Below are 26,397 nucleotides of genomic sequence, written 5' to 3' on the forward strand. Positions count from 1 at the left end.
TATTATTTTACTCCTCCCAATACATTTAATCTTCCAGTGAGGAATATAAGCATTAAGAAGACAAATGTTTAATCATAATCTATATTTTGCTCTTTTCTTGATCTGTATGATGTTGAACATTGCATCCTCTGCTAGATCTATCTCCAATAAATCCATATTTTTGACATAAAGATAATTATAAAATTTTAAAAGTGTAGTACCAATATAAAAATTTTGTGATACCGATAATTGTGTAACGCAATTTGTTGTGGGGAACACTACGGGGGCAGTATACGCATCCCTGGAGCGCCTGATGTGAAGGGTGAACGTTCCTCTACGCCTTACGCCGCGAAGCGTCCCAAAAGTTTCAGTCTCGGGACAACCGGCAAACACGATCGTAGAAATCTGAAATTGCGCGCCATTTACGAACGTAGGGAGCTCGCGCAAATTTAAGAAAATTTAAAAATTAACACTCCTGAGTACCTGTGCAATTTTTCTATATCCTCCCATAACGTTTGAATGTAATCTTTGAGTTTTTTGTGTAAATAGAAAGTTTTTTAGTGGTTTTATGTAAGATCATTCGTCTTAATTTGAGAAAAAAATTTGATATTATTTGTAAGTCTCTGAATAATTAAACTACAATATTTTTTGGAAAGCCGGAAATATTTTTTTCCAATTCTCTATAAATTATGGAGAAAAGTTTCTGTAGACAGCTAGAAATTGTATAAACGTGTGTAATTGGAGAATTTTTTACCGAACTTTAGGAAAAAAATTACCAGTTGCAAGAATTTTTTCCACACGACTTGAAATTCAATATAAAGCTCTTTCAATTCTGTGAGTTATTATGGCTCGGAAGTTGTAACGCTATCTTGAGTAACGTTTTAATAAAATCTTTTGAATGTTTATTATGACGTTATATATTTTATTTCATTAATAAAGCTACTGATGTTTCATAAATTTTCTAATAGGTACAGTGTGAAATAAATTCGACATTCGGTTTCTGTAGATAAATATGATAAAACACGAAATACGTCAATCGTCAATTGACATTTTTGAACCACTTTTTAATGATAATAATTTTCTATGGAACGTTATTTTGTTCTAAAGGCTCTAGCAAATTATTATATTATTATAAGTTGTCAGTATTATCATTTTTGTTTGAATGCCCTGATATTCAACTCCAAGAAATATTTGAGCTACAAGAAATTCATCAAATTGTTCAATAAAGAAGTGGTTCAGATCCCAAGAGAAAATAGCTTGATACCTTGTGTTTACAGCCGATCCAATAATCGCACTCTTTTTGAAAAGTGTAGAATATGGGATGGCTTTAATTGCCAGAGATTTCGTCTTCTATTTCAAGTGCTTCCAGGTATAGTGCTCTGAAGTTACTTAGAGTTCCACATTTCGAGAGAATGTGGATAGATGCTTCGTCCTCGGTGCAACAAAATCTGCACGTCTTCTGGTGTTTGATGATGCGGCAGTGCCTCACTAGTATTCGTAGATTGTTCTTACTTAGATCGATACATTCTGCAGATCTATTCTGGTTATAGTTTTCCAGGAGAATCTTTGCCTGTCTCAGCCCTTGTAGGTTGTCCCAATAATTGTTTTCACTCCTATCTACCTTCTTTTCCAGTGCTTTTTGCATTGTTATGTAGCTGATACCACAGAAGGGTTCGGATCCCAGGAAGGGCTTGCCTACCACCGCTTTAGCAAGCTTATCAGCTATTTAATTTCCCTTCGCTTCTGTGTCCCGGAATCCATTGTAGGGTAATTCCATTTTTCTTGCCTAGCTCGTTTAATTTTTTTAGGCAATCCCAAGCGAGGTTGTATTTATTCAATTGCCTAGATTTCTGTTTGAAAAATGCTTGATGCGCTGCCCAGGCTTTCAGAGTGTTTGGTTCTGTACCCGTTTCCCGTTTCCAGTTTCGTCTGCTGTTTTTGATCATGGTGTTTTGATTTCACTTGCTTTACAGTTTATCTCAAGCTAAACTTCTCCGATACAACATCCTGAGGCATGTTCCAGGGTTCATTATTATTTGGGGACGGGTTTTCTTTGATAATACATTAGATAAGCAGTTTCGGCAAGTTGATTTATTGAAAAAAATGGATTATACCTATTTTTCAACATATGATGTTAACGTCCTCTTATTTTTGTTTCTATCTATGATATTGAAGGTCAAAACGCAGGATCACGTAACTGACGATTAAAAAACTTTATGGAAAGGACTAAAAACACAGTACATAAATTTTTGAGGAAGTTGACAAACATTCAATCGAGGTGACGTTTATTTTAACAATTTAAATAGAAATTAGAAATTAGAATCAGAAATAAAAAAAATTAGACATTTTTTGTATTCAGTTACTTACTAACTGTGCGATTTATTGAATTTATAAGAAGTAAATTTATGAAAATACACTGAAAACAACTAATCTAATAGTAATAAATGCCGAAAAAGTCGATTAGAAACATAAGTAAATATTTTTAAATCAAAGAGGAAGTTGAAAAATTTCAAGAATAGGCGACCTAAACTATGCTTCAAGTGAATAACTAGTATTCAAACGGCAACTTATCATTCCCAGTGGTCTTTTGGTAGATTGTCTTCAATACTTGTAAATGGTCGTATTCTACTAACAGAAAGGCGTATTTAGTACATACAGGAATTTAACATACTTTTTAATGTGGTTACACAAAAGTGTCAACTCATTTTCTTAATCAATTTACAGAAGGATTTGTGAAATTGACCATGAATTTTAATTGGTCTTTACACATTTGATTTTCTAAATTTGTTCATGATGCAGTACACTACTACCAAGTATTCAACTGGTATTAGCTAAATTTAAAAATTCAATTAGATCTTCATTGTCGCTTTATATTATCTCTAAGGGCAGAATCAATTGAATTATTACAAAAATCGCATTGGGACATTATTTTCTATAAATAATAAATTGAGAAGTCAAACCTCATATATGTGTTAATGTGTGTTGGTTGTGAATGATTTAATTTTTATCTAATATATCGACCCTTATTATACAAGAATGCATATTTCTTTTGAGCACTGTAAAAATTTTTTGTAAAATTATTTTGCGAAACATATGATGTCAAAAATTACTAATCAGTGTGTGTTAACTCAAATTATAATAGAATTTGAGTAATTTTCTTATTTATTTATTAAGTTTCAATAACAATATTTGAAGATTAAATTTCTAGATTTTGACTTACTATGTTTTATTGTAGAATTACAAAAATTGTGATAGAAACAATTGATAGATGGCGCTAGCTACACCGTTTGCTTTTGTGCTTTTTGATTTAGAAGAAGACGGGGATTTTATGTAAATATAAAACCCAGAGTAAATCACAATATCATAATTTTCAGAAACAGATAGTTTGTTGTATAGTGAATAAAAAAAATATTTTGTTTTTCAAACTGAGCTCAAGTTAATTGAGTAATAAAGATACAGTATACTTATGATAAATATTTGATTGAAATTACACAATTCTATAGTAAAATTGTTAATCAAATTCTCTAGTACCACTTAGTAGATTTATGAAATATTTTGTAATTTTTTAAATCTGATTTGCATTATTTTGTTTAGAATATTAGAATATGCCGACATGAATTTTTTATTTATTCTCTAATGGTAATGGTATAGCTGCTGCTAGAGAATATCAAAGGAGATTTACTGATCGTCGAACTCCTAGTCTTCCAAAATTTGAGTCAGTTTCTAATTTTTTACGTGAGACTTTTCCCAGTTGAAGAACATAACGATATGGAGATGGAACGCAGGAAGATGACATTACTGACACTGTTAATAAGAACCCTACAATAAACACTAGACAAATAAATTGAGAACGTAATATTCCTCAATCAAAAGTAAATAAAGTCTCACAAAAATCAGCGAAGGTTTTCGGTTGACGTGTAGATTTGTGTCAAAATAATTAATAGGTCTTCACTTTTTGATGGACCTTCAAGATGATTTGGACTTTCTATAAAATGTTTTGCAGAATTTGCTTGCCAAAGCAAACGTTGTTATCCGAGAGATGTACTTTGAGCACTTTGAGGCGTCTTCCCATTTTTCAATGGCAGTGAGACAACATCTAATTGATTTTTAGGGCAACAGTGATGTTCCTTTTTCATGGCTGTCAATCCTCTTATTCCAATCCCGTTGATCACCATTTTCAGGGACTATTGAAGCAACTGATTTACACAGAAAATACTTAAAACCGAAAACCATTGATAGAATTATATTTTTTCAATACTTTTAGAAACGATCCTCAGAGTATGCGTTCCGTTTCGAAAATCTACTTTAATTTATTTTGATCGTTTAAATTGATCCCTTTTAATCTGATACGTCCTTATGATTGTTCTGTTTTTGGTAAGATTTGATCGTTCACTTAAAATTCAATAAAAGTGCGACAACATTGTTGTATATGTTGTTTTTAACGGGTTGTTTACGTAGTTTCATAATCACTTATAGCATTTAGAAAAAATATTAATGATACCAGTCGAATACTTGGTAGTTGTGTACTGCATCATGAACAAATTTAGAAAATCAAATGCGTTGTGTAAAAACTATGGCCAATTAAATTTCCTGGTCAATTTCACAAATCACCCTATAAATTAATGAATAAAAGGAGTTGATACATATGGTAGAAGTATATGAAGCTCCTCATGACTCACCCTGTATATGAGAATTATTTGAATGGTGTATATTGTCTAAAGTATTAGGTAACAATTGAAAACGCGTAAAGATTCAACTTTGCGTAAGTAGAAATATTGGAGATGTATGTGTATACATCAAGTTTTTTTGTTAATCTATCACAAGCATTGATCTTCAAAAATACTACGGGAAATGAAAAACATGAAAATTTTTCATGACATACTTATTAACCATAAAGTCTCTCACATAATTCTGTAATTAAACGGTATTTTCTTCATGTTTCCATATAGAGAATACAAAGGACCCAAATCTCATCCATTAATTAAGATATTTATAACAAAATTAACAACAATGAGTCCATGATTATTTTGTGGCGGTAATTACCGTATTTCACAGATTTAATAAAGAGTGTTGGAATACAACCATCTCAAATTCCAGTTACTGAATTTTCCCTGTTGGGGCATAATTTGGAATGATTGATGGTTTAAAAAACAATAGCTTTCAAGAAAAGATAAATTAGTCACTGTCCCGTTTTCAATTAACGTATATTGTCGAGAATTCTATTGATTCCTATATAACTGGATAACTTTCGCTATACATTTTTCAATACGTAGAAGCCAAGCGAATAATACGCGTATGTTTGTATTAGTACTGTCAAAATAGTAAATCTTCACATAGATAATCTTCCCTTTCTCCGTCTATTTTCACGGTAAAAGCTTTTTGTTCATTTAGTGTATTTTCTCGTATCCATTCTCTACTATTCTACATTTCTAGAAACTTCATTCAATGTATTACTTCTGTTAATATCTATTTTCACTCTTCGTTGGATCTATTGACGATCATCCACTTTTCATAACATTGTTAGTATAGTTTATTTCATCTCAATTTTGGCATTCCGCTACTCATTTCTATTTACTTTTTCCGATCTAACTCTATCATTTCCCAATGCATTTTTTGACAATATTATATGTATTCATAAAATGATATTGTGTTATTTACACTATTTCTAACTAAAGAGCGGCCCTACCGATTTGGCTGAAAATTAGTGGATAGGTAGCTTAAAACCAGGAAAAAGACTTGCAACTTAGAAACATTGCCTATGAAAGGACTGGAGAAGAACAAGAAATCTCACGTATAAAATATAGCTCGACTTCTCAATGATAAAATAAAGTAGATAATTTTCGACGCACAAGGAGAAATTGTTGGAGTACTGATTTGAATCGAGCAGCATGTGCAGCCAGGAATGTGTCGCCTAAATGGGAAAGTGAAATTGTCATTAATAACTCGCAACATGAGTCATTGCATTTATTGCATTTGTGGCAAAACACCCGAAAAAAGAAATTGTCTAGCAAACACTAAAACCAAAATGGTTCTTTCTAAATCACTAATTTGGGGCTGACATTATCGAATAACGAGGATTTAATCCGATATTAAAGGTAATCATTTATTTGGATGTGCTTGGCTTACATGCGCACAATTTAAGACTAAATATTGTCTCCGTTATAATCATATGCTTAGAAACATAATCCATCCAAAACTGTGCATCGGAAAGCGTTTGATGTTGAGTAAATTGATGGACAATATGATTCACGCGGCGATACTCAAATTCAATCTTAAGAAGTAGCATAATATTCATATAACTTTTCCAAGATTTCTTTCATTTCATGTTTATTTGATATTCTACATGATTGTTTTTTCATATTTACACGACAATGAAAACAGTTTTTCTGTATGAGTATTAAAACTAATGATTTCATCATATTTCTATATAATATCAACAAATTGTATGATAAAATAAGAATATGAACACCTATTGGCTCAAAACCACTTAAAAATCGAACTTACGTCAGATCGCCCTCGAATATCAATGTTATTAGATCTTAATAATCGAAACAAACAAGCTCAAATTTTCTGAAAGGTTATTTTAGGTTTTGGTAGTATTTGAATTAAAATGATAGGTGAAGGATTGTTTACAAACATTCTAAAAACAAAAATGACCTAATTCGGAACAAATATTATCGAAAAACGAGGATGTGACATTCTAAATCCTTATTGATTTGGAAGTGCCTGGCTTACCAGCGCACAATTTTAGACTAAATGTTGGTTCCGTAATAATCATATGCTTCGAAACGTGAACCTACCAAAACTGTGCAACGTGTTTAGTGCTAAGTAAATAAATTGATGAACAATGTAATTTACGCGGGGCGATAATCAAAAGAAAATTCGAAGGCGAGGAAGTTCTCATTTCGAAGATCCCAATTATCCATACCGATTTGCCGTTTGAGTCCAGCTTCGGATCCGTCTATCATCCGTCTTACATTCGCCATGGCCAATAACAAGTCACATTATTTTCTTACTTGCTGTATGAAGTTGTTTAGTATATTCTTATTTTTTACAGTTTTAGTCTTCTGTGAACTAGTTCTCTGATTTCTTTGGGGTAGTTGTGACCTATCATTTTTCTTGTAATTTGTTTGGTATTGTTCCATCCTGCTTATTGTATATTTATCATTGCTTTTTCTGCTTTTTCGTGTATGTTCATTAGTTTTGATTGGTTAATTCTATCTCTTAATTCTTGTTTAAATATTTCCCAGTCAGTTTATCAGTTTTGATGTGATACATAGTAGTAAATTGACCATTATATGTTCGATATTCGACCTAAGTATTTTTTTTAAATTTATTTTTCCATTATATCATTATTGCCATTATGATTTAGAGACCAATAACTTTCCTAACGAGTTTCATAACTTTGGCGAACCGTTAATGTTCCAAGATTCATTAGTGTTAATGCCCAATTATATTTCAGCGAAATAATCTGTATTATTCCACAACTTGAACAGCGTACATTTAATAAATTTTCACAGACATGCTTCGAAAGATTATTATCTGTTGGCATAATGAAAACAAAATTGTGATACATCCAGAGTTATTGCCTATTAATAAATTAATACAAAAAGAACATCAGAATTCATACATTACGTGAAATCCACAACTGACAAAGCATACTTATAATAAATTTTCACAAACATGCTTCGAAAGATTATTGTCAGTATTATAAAAAATATAATATATATAAACAAAAATTGAGAAATATCTAGAGTTATTATCAGAACTGATACAGAGGGATCAGAATTCATACATTACGTGAAGCCTTACAACTACATTACAATACTTCATTAACAAAGGCAATATGGAAGCGGAGTCACTCGCTAGGTTGGGATCGACGCACCAACCAATGGGCCCAGAACCCATACTTGGTGTGGCCAAAAACGCTGTCATCACGTCTCTCAACGGCCTTCTCGCAAGCGAAGGTACATATAGATGGATTCCGCTCGTCTCTCACCAAACAACTGCTTCAGCTAAATAGGCGCGAAATCAGACTAGCGACCGGATTTTTAAGCGGAAACTGCCATCTAAGGCGTCACCTTCACACCATGGGCATCATGGATGATGCGGAGTTCCGCTGGTGCCCTGCACTCACACGGGCGCGGTTTCAACACCCGGGCAAACCCCGCAACCTGCCTAACGACGAAAGGATTCAAGCCAAGGCACCTAATCGGCTTCTCAAAGGACATCGGATTTTGGCAACGTCAAGTGGGGCACGACGGGTCTATCTGAAGGTCAATGTGCTGAAACTCACGGTCGCCCACACCTACGAACTATAAATACATGATTAAAAACTATTAAACAATAAATGTTTTGTGAATAAAAATAGTATTTCTAATAGCCATTGTTTCATGATTCTTATCTTTCACGTCAACAATAGAAATTATTTAGTGTATATGACAATATGTGACATAAATGACTGAACACCGAACTCAATGAATTTCGGTAATTTCGACGATTAACGATTGACTGGCTATCAAAGATAAGAATTTCATCTTTTCTGCTCATTTTCGCTTTTTGGAGCACTAATGAGTTCTAACATGCTCCAATTCATCCATCTATCGACTTCTCCAAATACTGGGCTTTTGATAAAACACTGTCTCCGTAGGCTCATTGTAGTTTTGCAAAAGTTTGTATTTGCACTGTGTTCAAATCTGAAAAAATTTTATAGACTACCATTATTCAGAATTATTGATTCTTAGAACGCACTTCAAAATACTGCCTCGATCGAGATCAAATTCGTACTAAACTTACAATACATGTTCATCTATCTCCACTCCAAATCCCGTAGGTGCCTGTAATTCTAAAGATTAGAGGAACGATAGATTCGTCAATTGACAAGTGTCAATATAAGTCACTTTATAATAAACAATAAAAATTACTTCGTGCACAGATTCTTTTTGCGTACACATTATTGCAGAAGCCAAAGTATAAAAAATGTTTACTCATTTTTCTAAATAGTTGTTTCCATTTTTGAATTCTTTCTCTCCTCTCTTTTTCAAATACGTTATGACTGCCTCTAGCTATTTGTTTTTCGTTTCCTTCTTGCACCTTTAGGTTCGTTACTCTCCAAAAAATCCCATTGGTGTGTTTCCCTATTGCCATCTTATTCGTGTGCTCGTGCTTTTATATGAAGGATTGTGTCCGAATATCCATGAGCTTTTTCTACTTGTTTTCTAGTTAGTTTTCTCTATAACACATCTTCTGGGTTTGTGTTTCCAAATATTTTTTTCTCTCCCATATTTCAAATATATTCTCAGTTTTCTGTGTTAGAATCGTTCTGCAAATACGTATTTTTTGTTTCGAGCATAATTTCCATTTTTTCCTTTTGGTCATTCATATTGTTAAAAATTGTTTACTCTTGGTAGACAATCCTATTGGCATCTATAAATTACATGTTCAGCTATATTCTCTAAGAGTAACCCGTCGATTGGGTTATCTGTAGATGTGTGTTTTTCTTGGTGATCTCCTTGTAGAGTAGGATTTACCTGTCCCTTTCTAATTTCATAATTAAAGTTTTTTTTCATATATTTTAGCACCAAATAAAATGAAATGAGTGATCTCTCTGTTTTAGTCACTATTACGAAATATAGCTTTTAGAAACCTTTCATTCTGTCAATACTTCCGATCACAGAAGAGTTTTATAAATTGAATATATTTCAAACTAGTGAATTGTTAGTGTTATAAATATACAGTAAAAATGGCGGGGTCTTTATCACGTTACTAATACCTCAGCACCAATATTCATATGGATCACATCAAACTTTCTTTCAATTCAAAAAATAAACTCTATGATTAATATCTCAAAAGTTGGCGTTTCACGAATTTGTAAATGACGAATGAATTTAACTTTTTTTATTGTTTATGTTTTTATTATATGTTAACAACATATTTAGCATAAAGATATTTAGATAAAAATATCGATATACAGGATGGATAAGTTTCCAAACTTAATAATATAGTCCTACCAAGAACTCAATTTGTTTACCTTGGGATATATCCATGTTTCATCAACAAATACGGGTTATTAAATAACGAGACTGATTACGAAAAACGGTTTTATTATAAAAATTATTCTACATTCGAATTCTCCTCTCCAATATATTCCCCTCCTCTCGTCACACAACTTTCCATACGTTTTTTCTATTGATCGAAGCAGTGTTGGAAGTCTTCTTTGGTGAGCGCCTTTAGGAGCACTGCCGTTTTTTGCCTTACCTCTTCCGTCGGCTCAAATCGGGTCCCTTCCAACAGATCTTGTTCTAACCTTTGAAGGAAATCTGAGCAGACCCATTGACGCAAGACCTTTGGTTAGGTTAGGAGTCAGGAGTCGGTTAGGGTCAGGAGTCAGTTTTTTTGACACCAACTTTGGTCATGTGTAATTCCTCGTATAAACTTTTCTAACCGTTTCTTTAGCGGTATTTACAGCCTCGGCAATCATCCGAATATCCATTCGACGATCTGCACGCACAATTCGGTTTATTTTGGTCACTGTTTCTGGAGTTGCATCACTCACATGACGTCCTGAGCGTTGGTCGTCTTCAGTGCTCTCTCGGCCTTCATCAAAGCACTTACACCACTCAAAAACACGCGCACGAGTTCCAAATCCAACCATTAATTAGTAAGGTCAGTTATTCACGCTACGTCAATTATATCGTTATCTTTTTTCACTATTGTCAATTTACAAAAATTATTACGTATGTCTTGTAGTTGGTCTTTTGAAGGAGACAATCGATCTCCTGTTGTTATGTTTGATATCTATTGATAGAAGAATATAGTATATAGAAAATATTAGGAGTTCGATAAATCGTAGATTGAATAACGTGATGGAAGACCTTCATGGACCCTACTATATACATCATTTTCATAATAATTAATTATACATGACATGTGAGATTCGGCATTTTAATATGCTTCAAATAATTTGATTCACGATGTATATATACTTACTTCAAATCATTCTATATTGATAGTTATTGATAGTTACACCTTATGAATCGCTCTAAAGCTACCTTTCAATATTTATAGACGTTCACGCAAGCTAATTTGAACGTTGATATTTTCTAAAAATAAACCAAATTGGCATCAGCAACTTGGGAATAATAACAGTTAAATGTCAGTTTCGTAATTTTAATATGATTGATTAGTGATACGACATTGAGAAAGAGTGAAATAGAGAGTAACTGGAGTGTTCATTCGAACTCTAATAATAGTTTCGATGAAAATGATATTCTATGTAGGTTTCAGGAAAATAATGATTTATGAATTTATTTTTTATCTGCTACGATATTCATGTTGTAAAAATGAACTGTCTACTGGACTCGAAAAATATCTGTTGGAAGAATAATATTGAACGAAAGGATTTTAATGATTGATCATTCACTGGTGACTAACAGGTTTTCTAGTAATATTGTGCGTTTTTCGGGGATTCATATTGACAAACCATTGAAATTAATTTATCAATCATGTAACATACACAATAAATCGTGTGACTAAGAAAAACACAATTTTTGCCAAAAATCGAATTCCAACGCTTCTCTATGCTATGCTTGTAGAAGGATTTGTCTTCTGTCTCAAATAGGCCTCAGTTTCAGCAATTGTCTTTTCATTTGAGCTGAATTTCTTACTGGCAAGAATTTTTTTTTGAGATCAACGAATAGCCAGTAGTGACTGGGGGCCCGATCTACGGGCCGACTATACGGGGGATGAGGAAGCAATTCGTTCAATTTAACCAGTGTTGCCATCGATTTGTGAATCAATGTATTGTCTTGGTGAAACAGTAGTTTTTTCTTCGACATATGAAGCCGTTTTTCAAACCTATGTAGTATTTGCTACTGATTGTCTCTCCCAAAATACTGAGCACAAAACCTTCCCAGCTGACTGTTATGCCTTTGGACGTAGGTCACTGGCTGCAGTCCACTCAAATGTTGATAGTTTTGATTCCAGAGTTAAGTTGATCCATTGACAAATATCGATGCAAAAAAAATCTGATTTACTACATGTAAACATGACCAAAGTCTGCTCTGGATCATCAACACCTTGTGTTATTAAATTTGATGAATGGATTATAGGAAGGGCGAAATTTTTTGACCGGTAGTGTACGTTTCATTACCATTTCTTCAAAAATTTAGAATATTCCTTTGTTCCACGTATTGTGGCAAAGTAGTCACTTCGAGTTTCTGAAGAAATTTATTTGTTATGGATCTCCCATTCCATTCGAAGAAATGAATTAATAATGATAATTAGAATTTTTTTAGCATTATATAAAAAACAACGTTGATAAGGTATTAGAAAAACTTACCAGCGATTATAATGAATAATATCACAAATGGATAGAGGACGATTTAGTAACTAAACTACAATTTCGTCGCAGTTATAGATCTGGTTATTATAAAAACCATGCTTGAGTAAAATTTTATGAGATTTCCAAACAAAGGCGACACATGTTTAATGACTTGTAATAGAATCAAAAAAAGTCTTAAGTATTCACGACACTATTTATTTTCTTTTTTCACTCACGAACATTTTGATTTTTTAATTGTCCTGAATTCAATTTTTTTATTGTTATATTTCTCATTCCACATGTGAAGTGCTGCCATTTCGCTTAAATAATGACTGAGTTTGTCCAAATCCTCGTATTATAGTATCCAAAATACGGAAAATTCAACTTCAGCAAGAATTATGAATTGTTGGGAATAACTGCCGTAAAACAGATTATATGAATGTGTATACCTCATAATTTAGTCCTTTCGTGTATCACCTGCTGTTCCTATAAAATAGAGAAATTATGGCTCTATTAATTCTGGTTTTCCAAAACTTTTGGGAGCTTACTGGATCTAATAGCTCATTCAACGTACAAATTATAGTTTTACTTGGAGAGTTAGGCTGTTACTACATTGAATTTGCCATATATTTGATAACAAGGATTTCAATCCTCGATTAGATCCATTCAGACAGAGACACACAAGTTGAATTATATGATCTTCCACATCAATTTGAATAATACCTAAGAATGTCTCATAGGAGCTATGAACAATAGTATGAGTTAGAGACAAAGTGAAGCGTGTAAACAAATGCGGCCGTTTTTGCTTGATTTCTTCGCTCAAATGCTGCAATGAGTTAATATATATATATATAATATCCGCCGTTGATACATTTTTCTTTTTCAGGACAGTCAATAAATATTATCATCCATGGTGATGGAACAGTTTCGTTTTTGTTAAACATTATCAAATATTCATAACGCTGTTTTTGTTCCATTGTGAGCAAAAGCAGCACACAGCTTTTTCATGTCCAAGTTTTCTGTTAATATGCGATGTACCGGACTTAGGAAGTACCTAATATGTCTTCCAGCTTGCGCACTTTGAGTCGAAAATCATATAGTACCGCTTTGCAGATATTCTGCTCCATTTATGGAATCGTCCTCTCATTTGGTCGTTCACTGAGTTGCTGGTCATAAAACGTTGTTTAATGTCTGCCCTACCCATGGATGAAACGTGGGTCCATCACTTCACACCTGAAATAAAAGAACAATCAAAATAATGGACTGAAAAAGGAGACCCGATTCCAAAGAACGACCGTTCCATCCGCAGGCAAGGTCATGGTGTCGGTTTTTTGAGATACGCGTGAGATAATCTTCATTACTGTCTTGCAAAAGAAAAAACTATTAACGGCGAGTATTATGCGAGCTTATTGCAACGTTTGAGAAAAAAAATCAAGCAAAAACGGCGCATTTGTCTAAGAAGAAAGGGTTGTTTTATCAAGACAATGTACTAGCTCACATATTCGTTATTGCAAGTATCAAAATCAATGTTTTAACGTTTGAATTGTTACCCCATGCACTCCTTTCGCCTGATTCAGTACCGTAGAATTATTTTCTGTTTCCAGACATGAAAAAATGACTCGGTGGTCAAAGATTTGCAAGCAATGAAGAAGTGAGGAGTTTAGACTGTGTGTATGATCGATAAAACGTCGAATTATGTAGTTCTATGATTTGTAATATCCAAGTGTTGTTTTGAATTTTTTCAAATAAGTTCTCAAAATAAAAAGCAACAACTAGGAAGATAATAATTGTTATGAGAATCGGTTCAGTTTAAAGAAATGTATAAGTCAAAATATTTTCCTAAATATGAATGTTCAATTTTACAAGCTCGCCTTCTCCACTCCTAAATGGGCCGTTGTTATTAGTATCTTTCTAGTTATCTTGCACAAGTTGCGTCCATTCTTTAATTTTATGTACATCTCCATCATTTGATATCATCTTTTGTTATAATCGTTAATGCTTTTCTATTTATCGACTGCTCCTAAATCATCAACTACGAGGGATTAAATGAATATATATTTCCGAATTTTATCAAACTCCAATATCAATAAGAATGCTTCTGATCACCGGTTTTCTAGATGGACTAAACAAGATTTATTAGTCTACAATACTAGAGTAATACCTTGAAGTGCAATAAAGCTACTCATGGGAAAAGCCGTATTTCAAGAGCATTTCTAACCAACTGAGGACTTGAATCTCTGGGGCGGAAAATATTTTCCATTGTATATGGAAATCACGGTAGTTCACCAAAACAATATACGCTTATTTTCCAAATGTTGCACGCTTTATGTTTTTATTATGCGAAAGTAGAATAGTTTCGTCTTTGTAAATAATAATTAAATTTTTTTATAAAATTATTCTATATTATTTTGGATCTATACCGTACAAAACACATACAGGATGTAGCCGATCAATTGGGAGGTTTCTGAAAACAAAATATAAAATATATCTAATCTTTTGGAAGAAGATTGTTAAAAAATATAGAGAAGAGTAGAGGACTATTTGGAAACTACATCCGGATTAAGATAGATCAGCTGTATACGGATCCTAACCAAGAATGAGATTAAGACTACAGCTTCTGAACATCGCCTTCAGTTTTCGGTGGTAATCTCAAATTTTAACTCATAGATGCTATCTCCCCATGGACAATAACCCTCCTACTACAGACCTAGAAATTCTCCACCTCAATAAATCGGAAACACCAACGAATATAATAAAATAAGAATTCCTAAGAACCTTAGGTAAATATGACAACTTTGATAAGGTATACACAGATGCTTTAAAAAACCAAGATTAATCTAGAACCGCTTTCTACTTCAAAAACTTGTTGATATCCTTTGTACTCCCTCCTATTACATCTATCCACTTTACTGAGCTGATTGTCATTCGAGAAGCACTTCAGAAAATTGAATCTAATACTGTCTTTTCAATTCAGATTCCAAAAATTTAGTAACGGTAATCTGCCAACAATAACCCAACCAACCTATTGCCAATTATATTAAGAATGAACTAATCACTTGCAGAAGTAACAAAATAAATGTTAATTTCATGTGGGTTCCATCCCCCTCTGAAATAGAGGGAAATGAAAGTATAGATGGATTGGGAAAAAATACATTCAATAACGAGCAATCAGTAAAAAGTAACTATATAGTACATACCGATTTCGAAGCATCTGAAATCATAAACCAACGTACGGAATGTGCAATAGTGAGTTAACTTCTTAATTGACCGTTTAAAATATGACATGGAGCGTAAAATTAATCAATTACCATATTTACTGGAAGAGCTACTTCAAGAGTATACAAAGAAACTTATGAACTACCTGAAAGACTTTTCTTTTTTCTGGAATAACTTTCTTTCATCACGAGCTTCTTTAAAAGTTATGTCGACAAAATAATCAAATTTAACATTGTATTCGTGGAAATATTTTTCTTGAATCATCTACGCAGTTGATTTCCAAATTGATTCAAGTTGATTCATATTCTTTATTATCTTCTCCACTCCTCTTTTTCATATTATAGGTCCAATTCTTTAATATATCTGCTACTTTTTGTTACGGAATTATTTTCACAGATCGTAATTTCGTACTTGACAAAACTCCATAAACTCCATAAATTATCTCCATATTGACGCTTTTTCTATCTTTTTTGTTATTTGTGAGTCGAAACTTCCCCAAAACGGGTATCAATACGATTTCTACTTAGACCAAACATTCTGCAACTAAAATTGGGCTCGACATTACGAATAATAAAATTAACAATCATTCGAACCTTGCTAGTACAGTTTCCCAGCTAGCAAAAGCAAGATAAAGATAAAGGGTCAATCATCATCATCTTCTATTAAACCCTACCTCCAAATTCATCCTGAACATCACGAAAATCTTATTAGTTCATTGAGAGCCTCGAGTGAGAAAAACAAAATGAATATTCTACATGTGTGAATACCAGAAAATAAAATTTTGAAATCAGTACATCAAACCAAATAATTTGTAATACTTATGTATTTAGTAAACTATTACGTTTTTCTTCAAACATTTTTAATATTTCTTCACTTACGTATTGTGACTTCCGATTTAATCATTCTCTCTTGTACATTCGAGTTTGTAAAGAAATTAATTTGTTATCGACTTCTCATTCCATTCGAAGAAATAAAAAGTAACGTTGAAAATGATGAGAAGAACTTACAAACGATTACTAAGAATAATATCATCACAAATTTTATTGAATTTTCTTCGATTTCAATACTTTGAAAGTGTAGATGGATAGAGGACGATTTAGCTGCGAAACTGAAATTTCGTCGCAGTTATACATCTCGTTACTACAAAAACCATGCTTGAGTAAAATTTTATGAGACAAACAAATGCCACATATCAAGTTTAATGACTTGTAATGGAATCAAAAAATGTCTTAAGCATTGACGACATTATTTATTTTCTTTTTTCTATGACTCACAAAAATTTTAATTTCTAATATTTATAACAATTGTGTATTTAATAAACTGTTCAATTAAAGAATTATTGTTGTTATTCATTCATATATTCGGTCGTTAATTCTTGCCAAAAAACACTCGAGCTTCTTTTTTAAGGATAAATTTCTTTTTAACTCAAAATTTCAAAACTCTTGTGTTTTTACTGTTGAGATAAACAATTGGACTCTCACTGCACTTATTGTCCTGTTATGTTAATTTTGATACCTAAATAGAGAAAAATTCTTTCAATTATTGAGTAAATATAGAGAAAACAATTGCGGTTGTTGATTAACATTATCTTGGACGTGGAAAAATAATTGAAGAAACGAGGAAAAGTGAAGTAAATATTATCCTAAAAGTGCTCCGTCCTATTGAATTTGTAATTGAATTGAATTTGTAAGTGGTTCTCAACTTCTGAAAATAATAATATTAGCACGAATGTTGCTTTAGTCTGAGACCGTAATATAATATCTAGAAATGTTTGCAAAAATATCAAATTAATAACCTGTTATTCAGTATTTTACACAAAAGGTTACATGAAAAAAACCGCTGGCAAGATGTGTGCCTCTATTTTTTACTCTGATAAAAAGCTCGCTCCAATTAAAAATTCAAATGAATATTTGGATATACTTTATCGTAATACAAGTTAATTTCTATGTCGACTGTTATAATACAAACAAATATACAGTTGAAACAATTCAAGGCATTTGCTCCCAATATGATGATGTCTAGATAGGTTTTTTATGTCGATCTTAAGAAAAAGAGATAGCATTTTTGGAAGGAAAGTTGTGTTCCATCGAATTCATATATCGTTTGTTGTCGTAATCAATTTCTGCGAATGATTCTTGATGTACCGTGTCTTCTAATATTAATTATAATCTCTCCATAGCGAGATCTAAGATTATAGAAAATAGTGAAAACACAAAAAGTTTTCTTATTCGATAGTTATTAAAATTTCCTTAGAATAACACGCTTGTTGGTTTTAGTTCACTTCTTACATTTTTTATTGTTTATCAACTCACAGCTGCCGATTTAAGAAAAAAAAATGGTATCTAAACAAAGGTAGGAAGTCATTTTTCTAATAATAAATTCAGCGTTTTCATAAAATCCCATTTACGTCGTAAAATGAGCACTTACTTGTGAAAAGCCTTGAACTGAAAGCTTCGTAGATGATTAACTTCTCCTAATACAATTCAAATATTTACCAAATCAATAATTTGCTAGATATATAAAAGTGTTTATATGTTTCTGTTGCACGAAACATCACTAGTATTGTTGATGTTCGTTTTACGTGTTATCTATCTTACCCGCAATAACATAAGAATACGTCATCACACCATGTTGTGAGGAATAATCCAATAATTTTAGCTTTTCTCTAATCTCAACATTCTACTGGGATTAACTACAAATTTTCTGTATCCGGTACATAAATTCGGGGTACTATAAATATAATAACTGACGTAGTAGCTCCAACAACAATCGCAGATGATGTTTTATTAGGGAGGTATCGAAAAATCATTGTTCTAACACGAGCCTATAATCGGGGACTGATTCTTTCTATAATATCATGCAACCTGCGGTAATGAAATTCATGAGTACAGGTGGAGCACTCACAAGTATTACCATACACAAATATGTTAATAAAGTCCATGATTATTGTTGCAAAATCGACTAATGAACAAATATACTCGATAGCTAATAAATCGACTCAATCAAGTCACTGGCAAAGAAACTGAACACGAAATGGTATTTTTCTTAGTAAAATCTTAAAGCTAATAGCATTAACTTCAAAATGATATAAAATATTGTAATATTTCTTGCTCTCACGTGTTTCGATCGGCAATCACCTCCTTTGTGCTGGTTCACAATAGAGCTAGCCATCAAACGTCAACCGATACACATCTCCGATTACAACAAATAAAAATTCCTCTTGAACACGGACACAACAAGTGATAAAGCTGATCAAGCGATCACCCTATTGTGACAGGACCTGAGTCAGCGAGATGTGGCCAGTGCACTGAAAATGGGTTAGTATGTTGTTTCCAGAGTATGCCGTCGTTACCAATAGATTGGTATATTTCATCGAAGACGCAGTTCTGGAAGAAAAAGTTTCACATCCAAGAGAGATGACCGATTCATTGTCAGCACATCGCTGAGTAATCTGGCCATCACTGGTGTTCAAGTTCAACAAGAGCTTAGAGAAACGCGAGCTTTTGGGCTCAAATTATAACAGATCGTTTACGATTTGCCAGAAAACACGTTGATTGAACTGACGAACAATGAGGCTCCGTTATTATCTCAAGCAAAAGAAGAGTAGTTGTAAAAAAGACGAGTCTTCGGAAGACCTGGAAAAAGATTCGCTCAGAGTTGCAGAAAAGACTGAAAACGAACAACAAATTGTACGTGAGGAGCGTAGCGTTAGTGTGCCTAGGCTTTTCAATCACAAGAGCAATGCGAAGCAGCTCGCAAATGACTTGGTTGGCAATTTTCGACGCATAAGAAGAAATTAATGAAATAAGGATTTGAATTGAGCAGCGTTTCGATACGATTGCAGCACTTATTACGGCGTTAGCATTAGATAATGGACGTTGTTTGCGAATATTTTGGCGCATCGAAATTCTCCCAGGAAACGCGAGGACGGTGCCGCCTTACTGGGAAAGTGAAATTGTCATTGATAAATTCGTAACACGAGTCATTGCATTCAATGCTTCATGATGAAATTCGGTGCAGATTTTATCGAAGAACGAGGATTTAATGCGATAATCAAGATCCGACCAAAACTTTGCAGCGGAAAGTAAATAAAATATATATATATATATATATATATATATATATATATATATATATATATATATATATATATATATATATATATATATATATATATAAATCTAGTAGTATCACTTGACAAACTCAAGTGCAATTTTATCAATAATTTATGAAGTAGTTGCAGTAAATGTTGGTCTCGGTTAGGTAGTAAACCACATACGAATTGATTCATTTTCAGCATAATATTCTGATAACTTTTCCAAGATTTCTCTCATTTTTTTTCCAAATGATTGATTTTTCATATTTACACAAAAAAAGTTTTTTGTATGAGTATTAAAACTAATCTATTTGTCATATTTCTGTATAATATCATTAAATTATATCATAAAATAACAATATGAACACTCATTAGTTCATAACCACTGGAAAATCAATCTTATATCATATCGCCCTTGTATATCGAGCTGCATATATTCTTTCCATAATTTGTTTTTCCATGTTATTTGATCCTAAGAATCGACACAAACAAGCTCAAATTTCCTGGAAGGTTATTTTAGGTTTTAGTTATATTTGAATCAAAATGATAGGTAAAGGATTATTTACAAAAATTCTAAAAACAAAAATGTTGTTCTCACTATCAGTTTCATAAAATCATTTATAGTTTACTTCTCAAATAATTCTTCTAGCTACTTTCTAGTATTTTTAATAAAATTTCGACGATTTACAATATACAATGTTTCACTTACTATTAAATTTTTGTTTCCAAATATTCCGCATCAACCCTGTAGGTTATCAGCGATAAATTTGGTAATATAATTACAACTCGTTAATCAAGGACGTATCTAACAGATGCCATAGATATTATCCACGTCGCAAATCTTTTCTAGTGGGATGTTCATGTCATTTGGAAAATTACATTTTTGTCTTTGCGACGCGTATAATGTACATGCTAAAAGTATATGTCTTACAGTAAATTCTCAGGTACAATTTAAATATATAGGTTTGTTACTTCTACATAGTAAATATTCTGTTCTGGGCGACTACTGCATCTTCGTGGCTACTGTTCAACTTTTGCCTTTATTTGTTTTAGTTTTTTAAATGATCTTTACCTCTCAGATTGCCACTTAAGATTAATTTTCATTTTGGTATAATATTTCACGTCACTATATACCGCACTTTTCATCATATGTACATCACTGCAAATCGTAGTGTTTTTTGCGTTTTTGTGAGCATCTTCATTTCCTTGTATTCCTTGATGAGAGGACACCAACAAATATTTCTCATCTATGTTGTTATTTTGTATTAGATGCAATAGTTTTTTTATTAGTAGTTCAAAAGGGTTATTGATATGGATATTTTTTAAGGAGCTCAAAGCATTTAAGGAGTCTGTTATAATTACAGTTAAAGATATTCAAACTTGTATCAATGCTCTGAGTTTTTATCAGTCATGGGGAAGGTATATTAATATTTAATTGTAGACTAACAGGAAACTGTATATCTGATATATTCAGAAACTCTCTGATTAAAGGGATAGTCGACGATATCTGTTTGCAACTGTGCTAGTTTGGATGTTCATGGTTGCTCATTATACTACTGACATATGACATTGTCTTCTTTTAGCTAGTGACGATTCTCCTAGTTCGATTTGTAAACTTTTGATGGGAGATATGTAAGCTGTAAGACTGTAAGCTCCAGTAATTATGCGTAATGCTTGATTGGCTATGGTGTCGAAGCATTTTAGTATCTGTTTTTTAGCGGAGGCATAGGCGATGGACCCATAATCGATCCTAGATCTTATTACATGCCTGTAGATTGAAAATAAAGTCTCTGACCAGTCTCTTGGTCAGAACTCTGGTCTCTGTTTGAGAGAACTGTTAAATTTAATCCATTTTGACATCTGACGACAAGGTCTTTAATGTGTTCGTTTCAATTCAATTATGAGTCGAGTAAAATTCCCAGATATGTGTTTTTTTCCAAGTTATTTGTATGATGATTTTTATCGTTTTCTAATTTTATATTCAGATTTTTTTATATCCACTCACTAAGTTTTATTATTATTATCATCTTCTTATACGAGGATGTATTGATATCTAGTTAGCATAGACAAGTTTCATGTATAAACAAAATATTGCGTTACCATAGCAACGAACAATAACTTATTAGAAGTGTCAGTGTAAAGTTTGACGTCAAATAAGTAAACCAGAGTTACGCACTGAATTAAAAGAAAAAAGATATCCACCGAAATTGTGAAAATCGAAAAATTGGAGTATCGAAACATCATCAAGTACCTGTATTTAAAAGGGTTAAGAGGTAAGCAGATTTACGAATATATGCTTAATACCCTTGGTGATCAATGTCCTTCGCATGCGACTCTTAAAAATTGGACTGCAAGCTTCAAAAGAGGTAAATTTTCCATTGAAGATGATGACGACCGATCGGGAAGGCCAATTTCTGTGTCAGTCCCCGAAAATATCGATGCAGTTCAAAACATGATTTTATCAGACCGTCGAATTGGGCTAAATCGGATATCTGAAGCACTTAATATTTCATACGAACGCGTTCACCATATAGTTCACGTCAATTTGGACATGAGAAAAATTCCTGCAAAATGGATCCCCAAATGTTTGAATGTTGACCAAAAGCGGGCAAGGGTAGAAGCATCGCGTTCTATCTGTGCTCGATTAGAAAACGATGTAGACTTCTTAAACCGAATAGTTATTATGAATGAGACTTGGGTACATTTTTACGATGCAGAAACCAAGCAACAATCGATGGAATGGAGACACTCTGGTTCTCCAAGATCTAACAAGTTTTGGGTCAAAAATCTGCTGAAAAAGTTCTTGCTTCAGTTTTTTGGTATTACCTTGGAGTAATCATGATTGATTTTTTTGATAAGGGTAGAACAATAACTGGAAATTACTATTCGACATAACTGACCACTCTACGGAAAAAAATTAAAGAGAAAAGACGCGGAAAGCTATCCAAAGGTGTTTTGTTTTCGCAGGACAGAACACCCCCCTTACTCACCAGATTCGGGTCCGTCCGAGTATCATCACTCTCCTTATTTGAAAAAAAGTTGAAAAGGTCGTAAATTTTCTCCCACGAGGAAGTAATAAAAGCTGTTAATGTATCCAATTAAGTGAAGAATATGTTGAGTAATAAAATATTTTGACATTGAAATTTCGTTTGGTTCTATAGTAGGCTAAGGATTCTTCAATATATCCTCGTATGTAAAAATCTTAGTTATAAGTGATTAGATGGATATATAGTAGTCCAGAAGATGTATTATTAATATAACTGGTGAATAAATTATTTTCTTGTATATGCACTATATAGTAGGGAAACTCATGGGGGTATTTCGGGATTCAATAAAGCACGGCAAATTAATATACAGGTGATATCTTGTACCCCGTTAGGTACCTTCACCAAATATGAGACGCTTGCCAAGGATAAAAGATTAGATGAGTAGCTGCGTAATGCATATATTTTCCTCTCTGCGTTTTCATTCCTCTCTCATCTTTTCTCTATTACTCTTTCACTTCATCCCCACTCTGGTTTCTACTGCCTTGACGCTGATCAGAGAGACTCGTTCGTGGCTCACGGGTCAGTTCAGAATTGATTTCAAATCAGTTTGTAACCAATTTAGGATTGCTGTAATGTAATGTTTGATTACGAACATATTCTACTGGTAGTTTATATATCAATCGTTAAATTATTTTTCTAGTTTAGAGTTTAAGTTTAGTAGAATGATGTATAAGTATTCATACTGATTGTGAAATAGTATATTGTGCAACAACTTTTCTCAGGAGTGATAAAAGTACTTTTTCCACATGTTGTACAACTGCACAAATTGAAAGAATAAAAGTAATGTTTATTTTTATGATTCGTAAAACTAAAATAATACTATAGTATCCTCTTAACTGTTGAATAATATTATTTAAAATTGTAGTTGATTGTGAAATTTTGTATAGTTAAACCCGGAACGTCATTAAATTTTCTGTTATGTTAATTTTAGATGTGGATAGTTGATCGTTCGAGTAGTTTTTCAATGGAGTTGACGATTTTACTAGCAACGTTAATATTTTTAAATAGACTCTTCGACGTATCCTTCTGCCAAGGTAGTAAATTGCCATCCTCCAAGGCGCTTTAAGGTTAATATATCCCTTCCTGAATTGTTGCCGAAGAACGTCTGAAGCAGTGATCTTTATATAGATGGGAGTTTTCTAGTTTTGAAAAAATTGCAATTATCTTAGCCATACTACCTAATTTGTTGATGCCAACTACCTGTCCCAACACATTTCCCGTGTTGGTAATTTAAAAAGAAACGTTTTCCTGGCAAATCAATCGGTCGAAGAGCAGCATATTTTTTATATATCTCATAAAATTCTCTCATTACAGTGAACGTTCTTGCCTTTTTTGTTTTCGTATTATCTAAATTCTCAAGTGAAGCTGAATTTAAATGCTCTCACTTATCGATTTTTAACTTCCACAACTCCTCTCTACAACATGCCCCTGCTACGCCTATAGCTACTGCTGTCTGCAAATAAAAAAACCAGAATGAAAATTTTACAAAAAATTCTTGCCACTCAAGGGTTTAGAGCTCGAGACTACTAAGTTCCAATCGAACTATCCACTGCACGATTGACCATTGATTTAAATGCATTGGTTAAAAGTACAAATATCAATCTACTATAATTGAAATAGAATTTTTAATTATTATTTGAATCTTTTTATCTACTAGAAAACCCACTAATTAGAAAAATCTATATCAATTCAAGGAAAAAATAAAATAAAATTTCAAAAATAGTTCTTTCTTAATAAATTTACCTTTATTAGTAAATATTCCTTGTCTGGAGCTTCTAAACATCTCTGTAATTAGTCTGCTGTTAATACGTTTTATTTTTGGGGGATGTAATTGTCGGACTTTCTTTTAAAAAATAAACGTAATGATTTTTTATACTAATAATACTATTATCATAGTACTATCAGTATAAATACTACAATTATAGTGCTCTATCACTTTAGGGAAATATGCTTATAGCTATCTCCTTTTTAGATATTTATTTAACAGTGTTGGATATGATTCCAATTTAGATTTGTGACTCATTCACTCTATTCATGCAGTGCTTCCAATTTACAGAAACTTGTTTCCATTTATCACTTATATTGAAATAAATACCAATGCTATTCAATTTCTGCCTATTATTGTTATCTTACTTAGTTTATATTTGTTATATCAATTTTTAGTGGGTTTTCCTCTCAGATACTTACATTCACGTTGCTATTAGGTACGTGTTTATAACAATAAACTCATGAAAAATACTTTTTTTAAATTATTTTTTTTTAGAGAAAGAAAAAGCTTTATTGTCATAAGAAAACATACAATATAACAATCGCAAGAAAATGAATAATATACATATATATATATATATATACAAACATATAATTTTGGTTAGGTCTCACTATCGAGCTATTTACATTTGTCACTAAATATATATCATATGTTTAAGATTTATTTACTAAGATGTCTTTCTCCTCTTTTCGAAATTTGATTAATTTTGTATTGACCATGAAAAAAATATTTAACAATAGTATACGATAAAGCTTTTTGTATGTCTGACTGCGAACAATGTTCACAGTTTTTCTGTTAAATGAAATATTCACGAGTCGTTATTGAATTTGAATTTATTTTCTAGTAAACAACAATCAAACATTTCATATTATTCTCCAAAATTTCATTTAAAATTAATTATGTTTAAACGCAAAAATGAAGTCAGCTAATTTTCAATTAAATGAGCGAGGTGAATATCAGTGTAAATTACTAAATATTAATGAAATTTTCCTCTTTTCCAATAATACACAATAATCAATGAGTTTTCTAACGATGTAAAAAATTTAATTTCTTCAACTCACATCTTGAAACATGTTTCAAAATCCATTTTTATATCGTCTTATTTTTTTGATCTAACCACTTCTTTTGGAAACATATTTAATATAATAACATATATAATGCTCTGTTGTATCTACAGTTATTATGGCACTGCTGATTTTATCAAGCAAACATTTATTCTATCACTGTCATATTATTATTATTCTATTTAATTTCAACAAATTCAAGCTATTATAACGAGCGTTTTTTTCAAATAATTTGCTATAATAAATTGGCGACGACATCTTGGGTTTTGTCAGGGTACTTTAGTATTTCATTATGCTCAACGATATGCCCAAGATATGAAACACGAGTTTGGAAGAAAGCACATTTGGTCTTGTTCAGGTGCAATTGGTTAGAGACCTAGATAAATATGCAACAGGCTTTTCCTGGCCTTCGACAATGTGGCTGATGACAGTTGCCGCCCTGACTATCATCGGTCGTTTAACGAAATGGCTAGCTGGGATTATATGGCGCAAAGACTCTATCTCTGCAAATTTGAAAATTCCTCGATTATAACTTTCAGAATGACTTATTAAACAGATCATTGAAAACAACAAAAACAACAAAACTTAACGATCAAAATTAACAAATATATTTTTCTCACGATACTATTTTTAGGAACAAATTATCAATCAATATCTTTATTACAATGATCTAAGGGCTACAAATCAGGAGATCTAATTGGCTACTATATTTTGTCACTTCTTCTAATCTATTTGTCCCGATTTAAGTAATTTCGAAGAGCAATAGTAAAGTCATTACAATCCGGCTGAAAGAATCTGTCATAAAAATTATCACCAAATGCACTATTGCATTACTAATTGCATGATTTATTTGACTTTGCAAGTAATTTCCATCCAATAACAGTGTTGCCGTTAATACATCTCCC

At 32.4% G+C, this 26,397-nt stretch overlaps 1 protein-coding gene across 3 annotated transcripts in view; it reads left to right on the forward strand.

The window, feature by feature from the left end:
• Positions 1-26,397, forward strand: part of LOC130452813 (pleckstrin homology domain-containing family G member 5) — a 363,306-nt gene that overhangs the window by 107,721 nt on the left and 229,188 nt on the right. The window contains exon 1 of one of the 3 annotated variants that reach the window (XM_056792272.1): positions 137-594. The exons of the other annotated variants lie outside the window; for them this stretch is intronic. The gene's annotated coding sequence lies outside the window, so the exon portion shown is untranslated. Of the gene's footprint in view, positions 1-136; positions 595-26,397 lie in introns of those variants that run through there. 3 annotated transcript variants of the gene reach the window in all.

Source organism: Diorhabda sublineata, chromosome 2, assembly GCF_026230105.1.
Source record: "Diorhabda sublineata isolate icDioSubl1.1 chromosome 2, icDioSubl1.1, whole genome shotgun sequence".
NCBI classification, from domain to species: domain Eukaryota; kingdom Metazoa; phylum Arthropoda; class Insecta; order Coleoptera; family Chrysomelidae; genus Diorhabda; species Diorhabda sublineata.